Source organism: Stegostoma tigrinum, chromosome 28 (genome assembly GCF_030684315.1).
Source record: "Stegostoma tigrinum isolate sSteTig4 chromosome 28, sSteTig4.hap1, whole genome shotgun sequence".
Classification (NCBI taxonomy): domain Eukaryota; kingdom Metazoa; phylum Chordata; class Chondrichthyes; order Orectolobiformes; family Stegostomatidae; genus Stegostoma; species Stegostoma tigrinum.
The window spans coordinates 41,070,027-41,083,056 of NC_081381.1; positions in this window are offsets into that span (position 1 = coordinate 41,070,027).

Consider the following 13,030-nt stretch of genomic DNA (forward strand, 5'->3'; position numbering starts at 1 on the left):
ATAAGTGGGCATAGGCAAAGCTTCAGAAATCTCACAGAGATATGTGGATGTGAATCCATGTGTATCAGTGACAATGTTCTGTAAACACCCTTCTAGCCTCTTTAACTCTCGCTGCCATGTCAGTTTGCTTTATACGCGGCTTCTCCAATACAACTTGCACTTGCTTAACAACTTCTGTATATTCATATGTTGCAAGGTGTGTTCTCAAACAACATTTGGCACAGAGTTGAATGTGTCACAAACAGTTAGCATGGGATTCAGCAACTAATTAAGTAGTCTAACGGAACGCCATCCCACATGATGATAGGAATTGAACAAAATAGCACAAAATGTTCTGAAGAAGGGTAACTGGACCTGAAATGTTCGAGAGTGCCTTCTCTCCACAGATGCTGCCGGACTTGCTGAGTTTTTCCAGCAATTTCTAAATTTGTTTCTGATTTCCAGCATCCACAGTTGATTTTATTTTCATGTAGTTAGGAGGTTGTGTGTCAGTTCCACAGGGGCACAGGTGAGACCACATTTGGTCTACTGTGTACAATTTGGTCTCCTTATTTAAGAAAGGATATAAATGCATTGGAGGTGGTTCAGAGAAGGTTTATTAGATTGATACCTAGACTAAGTGGATTGTCTTTTGAGGGTGGGTTGGATAGACCAAGCTTGTTTTCACTGAGGTTTAGAAGAGTGAGGGTTGGCTTAATTGAAGGATGAATCTTGACAAGGTGAATGTGGAAAGTATCTTTACTCTTATGAGTGAGTCCAGAGCGAAGGGACACTTTTTAAAATTGGGGTCATTCTTTTAGCACAGAGGTGAGGGAGATTCCTTTTGCTGTTAGAGGGTTGTGTGACTTTAGACCTCTGCCTTAGGAAGTGGTGGATGTGGGCTCATCGAGTATTTCTAAGGTGGAGGTAGGCAGGTTTTATTACCTAAGAATCTAAGATTTCCAGGAGTAGGGGGAAACATGGAATTCAAAACACAAACATGATCTTGATGATGAGTGGAGCAGGCTTAAAGGACAAATGGCCCACTTCTTCTCCTAGAAACAATAGAATATGGTATCCTGTCCTTCCTTACTCATGATCTCTAATGTTTCCTAATCTGTTCCTGGCATTATGTTATTTATTATCAAACTACGATTCCCAAAGTAAGTGGGATAAAATTGGAAATGGGGAGGTGGCAGAATGGGTCTAACCTTATACTGGAGTAGGACATTCACTCCCTCAAATCTGTCTCACCATTCAACCACAAAAGAGTGAACATGCATCTTAACTCTACGCATCCACCCAGATTCCTTAACTTTTAGCAACTTTGCTGAACAAAAGTCTACCAATCTCACAAACGACGTGCCCAATATCCAGTGATTAAAATCACTGAGACTGAATACAGGGCAAAAAGAGGTGGCAGAGATGATATTCCCCCATTCCCCTCATATCCAATTTTAACTTGACATATTTCCAATGAGATGATGGGCACAGGAGGCCTGAGGCCTATTACTGCAGTCAGTGGTACCTGATTCACTGATATAATTGAGCCCCTGCTTTGCATTTCATTGGATGTGGAAACGAAGAAGTTTAGTACATTGGTGCAGATCAGCTCATGCTGTGGAAATCTAATCTCGACCAAATGACACCATGATAGTGAAAATATTTAGACTCAGGCACCTCCAATAATGCACATCCTCACTCCAGTTGATCCTTTGAGACATGCTGACCGGCCCACAATGATATCTATGTTTCACAGATGGCCGGGTTACCCTTACAATTTGTTGATAAGAAAAATTCAGACCTTCTCAGTTCCTGACAACCCCAGTGCTTCATCAGCATTAAGTCACAAACACCCTGTTGTATGTAGGTTTTCTTCGGATTTGGATGACAGAACTCCAGTGTATTGCCTCCAGGGTGTTACTATGAGCACAACAGCTCTCTGGAGTCAGTTACCACCTCCTGGGCTATGCAGACTTGGAGACTTTGCTATGTCTAAGGACATATGAAGAGGACCAAGCAGTCTGTTTCTATAGTTAGGTTTTTCTGGAATGTGCCACTAACCTGGGTTCTGCACAATAAGCATGGCTGTCCAGGAGACTCTCCCATTCTTCCTGCCTGTCATTGGCATTTCAGAACAATTTACAGGCAAATAATACACCACTTTTGCCGCATTCTAAACACATCTCAAATCTTGAAGTGAGTTTTGAGCTTGGATCTCTGGTTTAGAGGCAGGAATGTGACCCAAGGACTGGCAGCTCAATGTTCTGGGTTTTAGATGCTATAAAAAAGATAGAAATGGAGGTAAGAAAAGAGGGAGAATGACATTTATGTTTAAGGAATACTGCTGTTAAAGATTATATTTCTGCTGAATCATCCAGTGAAAATATATTGGTTGAAATTATAAATAAGAAAGGGATGATCACCTTGACAGGATCATGTAATAGGCCCTCCAATAGTCAGAGGGAATTTGAGGATCAAATTTGTAGAAGGATCTCAGATATATGTAAGAATAGTAGGACTGTAATAGTCAGGAAGTTTAACGTTCCAAACAATGACTGGGACTGCCACAATGTTACAGGTTTAGATGGTGAGGAATGTGTAAAATGTGTTCAAGAAAATTTTCTTTATCAATATATAAATGTTCTGATTAGAGAAAAAGCAAAACTTGACCATCCCTTGGGAAATAAGGCAAGGCAAGTGACTGAAGGATTAGTAGGGGAACACTTTGGGACTAGTGATCATAAAACTATTAGTTTCAAAAATATCTGGAAAGGGATAAGCCTTCTGTAAAAATTAAAGTTCTTAATTATAGTATGGCAAATTTTAATGGTATTAGACTGAAACTTTCAAAAGTTGATTGGAGTAGATTTTTTCTAGACAAAAGTATGACTGACATGGGAAACTTTAAAAAAGTATGATAATGAACGTTCCTGTGACAGTGAAAGGTAAGGCTAGTAAGATTAGAGAACAATAGATAAAAAAATACATTGGCGTTCTAGTCAAGAATTTTAAAAGAAGACATATATTTGATATAGACAACTGGGATCAAATGAATCACTAGAAGAATGAAAAGAATGGACTGGTATTTTTAAGAGGGAAATCAGGAAGGCAAAGAGAAGATATGAGGTAGCCTTAGCAGGTAAATTTAAGTATAATCCAAAAAAGATTCTAAAAGTTCATGAAGAACAAAAGAGCAACTAGGGTCCCTGTAGGGTCTCTTAAAGGTCAACAAAGTAATCTTTGTGTTGAGCCTCAGGAGATGGGAGAGATATTAAATGAACATTTCCTGTCAGTGGTTAGTATGGAGAAAGAAATGGAGACCAGAGAACTCAGGAAAATAAATATTGATGCTTTAAAAGTGGTGCACATTACAGAAATGGAAGTGCTGGAGGTCTTAGAAAATATAAAAGTGGATAAATCTCCAAGAACTGATCAAATATATCCCAAGACATTGTGGGAAGTTAGGGAGGAATTTTTGAGCCCCTAATAGAAATATTTGTATCATCTATGACCACAGGTGAGGTGTTGGAGGACTGGAGGGTGGCTAATGTTGTGCCTTAATTTGAGAAAGTTTGTAAGGACAATCCTGGAAACTATAAACCTGGGGGTCTGACATTAGTGGTGAGTAAGTTGTTGGGGGTGTTTCTGGAAGATAAGATTTGCATGCGTTTGCAGATGCAAGGAATGATTAGAGATAGTCAGCATGGTTTTGTGCAAGGAAAATCATAAACTTGAATGACTTTTTTTAAGGGCGTGACCAAGAAAATGAAGGTAGAGTGGTAGATGTTGTTTATTTGGATTTTAGTAAAGTCTTTTACAAGGTTCCACATGATAGACAAATTAATAAAGTTAGATCACATGGGATTCAGGATGAGCTTGCAAGTTGGAAACAAAATTAGCTTCATAGTAGGAGACAGAGTGTGGGGATGAAGTGTTGCTTTGCAGACTGGAGGCCTGTGACCACAGGGATCAGTATTTGGCCCACTTTTGTTTGTTATTTATACAAATGATTTGATTGAGAATATAGGAGACATAGTGAAGTTTTGAGTGACGCCAAAATTGGTGGTATAGTGGACGGTGAAGAAGATTAAAAATATTACCAAGAAATCTTGATCAATTAGATCAATGGGCTGAGAAATGACAGCTGGAGTTTAATTTGGATAAATGCAAGGTATTGCATTGTCATAAAACAAATGAGCAGAGCTTTTAGAAATAATGGTGGGGACCTGGGTAGCATTGTAGAACAGAGAGACCCAGGGGCACAGGTGCATAATTCGTGAGATTTGCATCATTAGAACACAGAGTGGTTAAGAAGGTATGTGGCATTCTTGCCTTCATTGCTCAAGCTTTTCAGTATACGAGTTGGGACATCATGTTGAGGTTGTACAGGAAGTTAGTAAGGCCTATTCTGGAGTACTGTGCGCAGTTCTGGTTGCCCTGTTGTAGCTAGGATATTATTAAACTGGACATGGCTCAGAAAAGACTTACCAGGATTTTGTCCAAATGGTGGGTTTGAGTTATAAGGAGAGGTTGGATAAGCTGGGGCTTTTTTTCACTGGAGTGTAGGAGATTGAGGAATGACCTTGTAGAGGCTTATAAAATCGTGAGAGACATAGATAAGGTGAATGGCAAGAATTATTTTTTCCCTAGGTTAGGGAATGCTCAAAAGTAGGGGACAAATGTTTAAGATGAGAGGAGAAAGATTTAAAAAGGACATGAGGGGCAAACTTTTTATACAGAGAATAGCTAGTGTGAGGAATGAACTTCCAGAGGAAGTGATGGATGCAGGTAGAATTACAACATTTAAAAGACATTTGGATAACTGCATGAATAGGAGGCATTTGGATGGATATGGACCAAAGCAGGCAGGTAGGACTAGTTTCGTTTGGAAACGTGGTTCGCATGGACCTGTTGTACTGAAGGATCTATTCCTGTTCTATATGACTCAATGACATTATAAGGCATCTTATTAACATACAAACCTAGGCCTTAGGGTCAGGCTTAGGCCATCTGGCTGATTTAGCCTGTTCTGTCATTTGATAAGATCATGGTTGATCTCAACTCTGTTTTCATGTCTGCCCTCCCACAACCACTGACTTTATTGCCTAACAAAAATTTACTTAACACAGCCTTGAATAAATTCAAAGATATAGCCTTTCCTGGTCTCGACAGGAAGTGCATTCCACAGACTATCAATCTTCTGAAAGATTGCAGGGCGTGGTGGCTCAGTAGTTAACACTGGTGCCTTACAGTACCAGGGACTTGGGCTGAAACCCGAACCTTGGGTGACTATCTGTGTGGATTTTGCATATTCTCCCCTTGTCTGTGTGGGTTTCCTCTCACAGCCCAAAAATCTAAAGGTTAGATGGATTGGCCATGAATTGCCCATAGTGTTCAGGGATGCATAGGCTAGGTGAATCAGCCACTGTAAATGCAGGGTCGTAGGGATAGAGTGGAATGCTCTTTGGAGGGTCAGTGCAGACTCAATGGGCCTAACGGCCTCTATCTGCACTGTGGCACTCTATGATTCTAAGGATAAAAATCTTTTCAAAGGGAGACCTCTATTTTTAAACTTTTAGTTTTAGTCTTCCATGTGATGCAGAACATCCTCCCAATATCCACTCTAAACCCCTCAGGATCTTATATTTTTCAAAAAGATTGGATACCAGCCTTTGTTTTAAAGATCACGACACAGGATCAACGCACAGCTACGCATTATGCTATTGGACGGATAATCCAGAGGTCTTCAATAATAATTCGGATGAAGATAAATTCCAACCCTATCTCAACAAATGGAGAATTTTGAATTTAAAGTGCCCCTAAGCTGCATGGCGGTTCAATCACATTGACTTAAAATGCTATTTGGCTACGGGCCAAGTGTTTTAGTTTGCATAAGCAAAATGGGCCAAAGGTCTTGTTTCTATGCTGTATGCCTCTGTTGGATTTAGCCACTTCAATGTTTGAACCAGTTGTTCGGCATACCAACGTGGATCGTGGCACCAACATTGGGTACCAGAGGCATCACCATGTTCTGACCTTGGAGGCCCACTTTAACAAAAAAGATTAGAGAGAACACTACTGCTATCAGTAAACTACTGCTATCACTGATTGGTTATCGTAGAAAGCTATCTGGTTTATTAATATCCTTCAATGAAGGGAGTTTCTGTAGTGCTACCTGACTTGGGCTTGTAACTTACTCCCGTTCCTTACAAACATCATTAAATCTTATCGATGCTTTGAGTGGCTGAGGTGATAAATCTCAGGAAGAACAATTTTTATGGATATTGTACACAATAAATCTTAAAATCTGGGGATGCCCGCAAAGGAATGGATTTTACATCCTGTGAGGAAGATGAGGACAGAAGGTGATGGGGACTGTGTGGCAATGAGAATTTGATGAAGGTGGGGAGAGTAATGCTTTTTGATTTGCTCATATTAGCATTAATTGGAACCTGCTGAATTAGAGTGAGCAAATGTACTGGAGTCACTGAAAAGAAATAAGAAAAGCAATGATTATTCAAAAGAAGCCTAGTGCAGTAACAGCAAATTACTATTTTAGGGGATTAGGGAAGTCATGTTAATTCTTACAATCAAATCAAAGACACCATGTCAATACTCAGTTGAAGATGCAGAATTCTCCCTGTGCCCTGGTTAATATTATCCTAAATTGATGTTTTGTCTTAAAATCATGCAAAATTGTGGCCTTGTTCACCTAGGTAACAGAAGCTGTATTTCAAAATCACTCTGTAAAACAGTTTTGTATGATTCTGGGTTTTCTATGTAAATATGTGTTCTTTCAACTGGAGGTAATCCTATAGATATGAGGCTAGATGGCATATATGTACTGGTCTATTGGATATTGTTTCATCACTTTTTAGCAGAAGCATGAATGGTAACAATTTACGTGTTAGCATATCCATTATAATAACAAAATAATATCATAGAGAAGGATATAACTACACCATTATCAAACTAAATGTCTGGGCTGTAATGTCAGGAGGTGGTAATTATGCAATGGTCAAAACAAAATTACTCATAATTTTTTACTTACTCAAATTTAATCAGCCCAAAATTTGCTGTCAAATGATGGTGAGACCTATCGAACTATTATTTATATATAACCTCTACAGCAACTTGGGTCGAATGTTAGTTCAATGCAGAATTCGGGGTGTTACTCTCTAAGATGCATCATTTTTTTGTGCAGTTATGGTCTGGAATGCAGTGCCTGGAAATGTGTTGGGGACAGGCTCAATTGAACTGTTCAAGGGAGCATTGGATGTTTATCTGGATAAAAAGTGATGTGCAAGGGTGTGGGGAAATGGCAGGAGATTGGCACAAGGGAATAGAATTGATGCAAGTACGCTGGACCGAATGGTCTCATTCTGCACTGCAATAGCAGCGTTATTTTTGGTATCTTGTTATTTGCTTTACAGCATCAGCGACACTTTGACATGCAATGACACTTCCATTGTTAATGGAGAATGACTGATCAAGTACATCATGTGGAGCGAGACCAGTGGTGGTGGAGGCTTCATGGTGCCATATTTCTGGGCCCAAATTCTGGCGTTGGTGGTGAGGTGACAGCCAGCTGGTGGAGGAAGGATGTTTCGGGAGGGTGATGTTGTGGCGAAGGTTGTGTGATCAATTCCTCATAACCATTGTGGCCATGCCTGATGGGTCCAGTGAGGCGGAGGTCTGTTTCAGTGGCTTTAGAAATGTCATCATCTGGCCTGGAATTCTAATAGCTCTGGATTCAATCTGCAGCAGTGGAGAATGTGGGTCCGGTGTTATCCTTGGAGATGGACTTAGTCATAATTTTTGCATCATTTTAATGTATTATGTTTAATTAATATAAGTGTCAGAGTAGGGCATCCTCAATATTTTGCATCTTTTAAAAAAATACAAGTGACAATAAATTATTATTCTATTTTTCATAAAATTAGATGGCCTTTAAAAAATATTTACTTTTTGTCTTTGAAGACACCAGATGCTGTTGGGTTTCTATTTGCTGGGCATCACCTCATAACTATTCCAATTGTAAGTGTAAAAAGGAGAGAGTGGAAGGAATAACTACAATTAAGTCGTGATCAGAATAAAAACGTTTCATCCTGAGAGGTTGTAACAACAAGGTAATATTGCATTCAAAAGGAAAGAACATTTTCAAGGACATTGAAATGGGGGAGTGGAATGTTAAACTTGCTTCCACATGGAGCAAACACTACTAAAGTCAAAATAATCTCACTGGGGCAGCAAAGTGGCACTGTGATTAGCACTACTGTCTCACAGTACCCGGGGCCTGGGTTTGATTCCACCCTTGGGTGACTGACTGTGTGGAGTTTGCATATTTTCCCATGTCTGAGCAGGTCCCCTCTGGGTGCTCCAATTTCTTCCCAAAGTCCAAAGGTGAGCAGGTTAAGTGGATTGTCTATAGCGTCCAGGGATGTGTAGGCTAGGTGGATTAGTTGCAGCAAACGGAGGGTCATAGGCTAGGGTGGTGGGTCTTGGTAGGATGCTTTGTGGAAGGTTGGTCTGGACTTGATGGGGTGAATGTTGACTTCCACTCTGTAGGGGTCTGTAATCCCTGGCCTCTCTAAGGCCTTATTTTTGCTATGGGGTGGGATTAATCCTTTGATTACGTTGTTTGCATTCCCAAGGCAGTGGGAAGTATAGATGGAGTCAGTAGATGGAAGGTTGGTTTGTGTGATAGATTGGACTGTGTTCACAATTCTGTGTTCTTTCTTGTGGTCTTGGGAAGAGTGGTTGCCAAACCATGCTGCGATGCATCCCAATAAAATGTTTATTATGGTGCATAGAAAGTCTTTGTGGGTGTGTCAAATTTCCTTAGCCTCCTGACAATGTGGAGACTTTGGTGTGCTGTCCTGACTATTGCATCGACATGCGTGGAACCAGGGCAGATTGTTGGTGATCATTGCTCCTAGGAACTTTACTCTCTCAACCATTTCCGCTTCCACCCCATTTAAGGAGATTTATAGTGACCTTCAGCCAAAATGCCAGGTGCAGCATCCCATCTTGGCCACGTCCTAAAAACTCCACCATTGAAATCAGTCTTCATCCTATTTTGCAGAGTTCTGACAGCTATAGTTATGGCTGCATGATCCAGTTTGTAAAAAGGACAATCTGCAGAATATGAAATTGTTGAACCAACAAAACTTGATGCTTATGAGCTTATGTAGACATTTTTAATAGAATTCATAGAATCCTCACAGCGTGGAAATAGGCCCTTCAGCGCAACAAGTCCACACTGGCACTCGGAGCATTCCACCCAGACCCATTTGCCTATAGCCCACCTAGTCTATACATCCCTGAACACTACGGGCAATTTGGCATGGGCAGTCCACCTAGCCTGCACATCTTTGGACCATGGGAAGAAACCAGAGCACCCCGAGTTAACCCACACAGACACGGGGAGAACGTGCAAACTCCGCACAGACAGTCACCCAAGGCTGAAATCAAACCTGGATCCCTGGCGCTGTGAGGCTGCAGTGCTAACCACTGAGCCACCATGCTGCTGATGGAGAGTTACAAAATTTACAAGGGAAAACAAAATGCTTTGGGATCAGTGGTTTAGGTCATTGAAGCTAGAGTTTAAAAAAATGAGAATGTAAGGAAGAATTCTGAAATGTCATTCTTGCAATGTTACAAATGTATTTAGATGAGTGTCAAGTATTAAGAATCAGAGTATCAACAGCTCTGACTGGTATCAATGAGATTTCACACAGACAATTGCAGGTGAGGAAATGGTCATGTGGAGATCCACATGGTAAGTGAAGGAATTGGAAACCAATAGATGGTAGTGGCACTGGTTTTAGACGGCGAACAAAATGATGCCAAAGCGACAGAAGAATAAAGCTGGAACTGAAAACTAATATAAAGAAATTAATCTTCTTCCACTTTAGTAAGACTGGACATATCAAAGCTAGTTTGCTGGAAATTAAATGTGAATATGCAATTGTTTGGTTTATCCTATTTTTAAAAAAATTCCTTTGCATGTTATGTTTCTACTTTGTTATTAAAAACAAGTCTGCATCATTGTATGTTGTGCTTCAGTGAAAGACTACCTCTTAAATTAAGAAAAGAAGGTAAGATTTAGCAAGGCAGATTTTAGTCTGAGATCTGATTTATCCAGTAATAACAGCAACTGGATCATAACAGAACATACACAGAAGCGAACAAGGCCCTGGAAACTAGCCAGCATATCTGCATTACATATTAAGATGTAAATGAACTTGGACGAAATTTCATTGAGAGTTTTTATTAAAACCTAACAAATCTTTTCTATAGATTAATGGCTGTCATTGTCCAAATAGTTACAGAAACCCATTCATAACAGTGATGGAATCCTTTTGTACCCTGTGTTCTTGCAGATATATATTAAGCAAGCCAGCACACTCTATGACAAATAACATTTATTGCACGCTCAGCTCCAACTCTGGCCGTTTGGCCAAATTCAGCTCTGCCCCGCAATGATGGAAGGGCTTTCTGTAGGGTTTTCATTAAGTGATTTGGAACAGCTCAAGGGTCACTGGAAAGGAGTACAAGGAATACAGTTGGAGAAGGAGCTGGAATGTAGGCACCATTTTAAGAGTACAGAAGTTAACGATACTGCTGGGAATGCAGCTGAACTGCACAGATTCAGTGTAGAGGGATTTAATGTGGAGTTAAGAGCATTTACCTGGCTGTGCATTGCTTGGTTAAAATCAGGAAGAATTTCTAGGTTGAGTAAATAGAAGGTTGAGTGTTGGATCCAGGATACAGACATTGAGGAGCAGAGAAAGTTGGATGTTCACTGACTGCGCATTGCACAAAACCATAGGGGCTTGCCAAGCATGTGAGCGTTAACACTTCAGTGCATCTGCTAGAGTGGGGATTGTAAAGAATATTGATACTACTTGCTGGATGTAACTGAACAACATTGGAACTTGGGCGGGTCGGGGGGAGGATAAACCCTGAGGCAGGGCTGACTCGGTGAAGCTAACTAAAGATAACGGTCTGGAGTTGTCCCTGTGAATAAGTACTGCAGTGCAGATTTCATCGTGCGAGGGAATGTGAGCCCAGGACAGGAGGGCAATTGTCCAAGAACAGCCATTAAAACAGCCCATGGCAGAGTAAGTTAGGAGAGAGACAAACACTAGTAATCACTTGTGAAATGTCATGATTTGATGACCTCTTATATCATTAACGACTGAGCAGTGGGGCTGGTAGAGCTATTGGGAAATCTATAGAATCTGTCTTAATTTGCATTTGTTATTTGTTGTGAACTGAAAAGTGTTGGAATACAATTTATTGCCAATGTTCACCATATGCTAATCCTGGTTGCTTGAAATAAATTGAGTCTGAATTGTAGATTATATTACTGTTCTAACTTGTGTTGTCAAATGTTGTCATAGATAATGGGAACTGCAGATGCTGGGGAAATACAAGATAACAAAGTGTGGAGCTGGATGAACACAGCAGGCCAAGCAGCATCTTAGGAGCACAAAAGCTGATGTTTCTGGCCTAGACCCTTCATCAGAAAAAAGCTTTTTTCTGATGAAGGGTCTAGGCCTGAAACGTCAGCTTTTGTGCTCCTAAGATGCTGCTTGGCCTGCTGTGTTCATCCAGCTCCACACTTTGTTATCTTGTCAAATGTTGCTGTTTGTTTAAATTTGAAATCTTGAGGCTTTATTCTCCCAATAAGCCCTCTGGATCTCACCTTTTTAACTTTCTTAAAAATAAAACATTACTGGTACCGGTGAGGTTGCATTCAAAGAACCAGACAACCAGGATCAACGAGTAGCGAAAATAGCCTCTTTATTGCGCATTCTCAGCAGCACACTGTAAGGCGAAATAAAATCCCCAAAATCATAGCTCAAAAGCCATCATTTTATACAGAATTCAAGCATACATTAAAATATATTATTATTAATAATAATAAATTATATAATATATTATATTTTATATATTATAATATAATAATTAATAATAATTAACATACACTAATAATAATAAATAATAACATATATAAACATACATTAACACTAGACTTTGTACAAAAACTGTCAGAGTTGAAATTGGAGATGGTTTAAACATGCTAAATGTTATCGATTATTATTGAGAGTTAATGGTTATTTTAATGAGATTCGAATGTCCTTGCATAATTCAAAATGTGTTGTCTTGTTAGTTTCAAGGTTAGAATTTTAAAGCCTGTAAAAATCTTCTCGTATTTTTAAAATAAAAGTCTGAGTTCCCGACAGTTTTGATGGTCTGTGGTTTTTACTTAGCATCACTTGTTTAGTTAGTTTTATGGCTGCGTCCATCTGTGGGTTCCAATTGCTTTCATTCATTCATTAATTCAATTTCGCGTGGGCCTGGGCATAGCGCCATTAGTTTTATTCTTCGGTTAAAGGTTGCTTACATACACTGCATAGCATTTGTTAGTTTTACTGGTGGGGTAAAATTTTATATACATGTTGAATAAACAGTAGGGACAAGTACCTGGCTACATAACATAAAGGAAAAGTCTGCAGAGCAATCCAATTATCATTGTCGATTGACATTTGGAATTATTCCAGCTGGAGGGGGAAGATAAACGACTTGATAATAGCAGCTGATATAACAAGGTGTAGAGCTGGATGAACACAGCAGGCCAAGCAGCGTCAGAGGAGCAGGAAAGCTGACGTTTCAGTTCGTCACACCCTTTTTTCTGAAGAAGGGTCTAGACCCAAAACTGGGAACATGAACCCCAAAAAACCTCTGCTCCTCCACACTGCCAAGAATCCTTCTGTTAACCATGTATTTCAGTTCGTCATACCCTTTTTTCTGAAGAAGGGTCCAGACCCAAAATGTCAGCCTTCCTGCTCCTCTGATGCTGCTTGACTGCTGTGCTCATCCAGTTCTGCACCTTGTTACATCAGATTCTCCAGCATCTGCAGTTCCTACTAACTCTGGTAATTGCAGCTATTCAGTTGGATTTTAATATCAAATAACAGTTTTTTGGTGTGGCGGGTGCAAAAAGGTTCCATCCTGTAGTATCTGTGCAGTTTTGTTT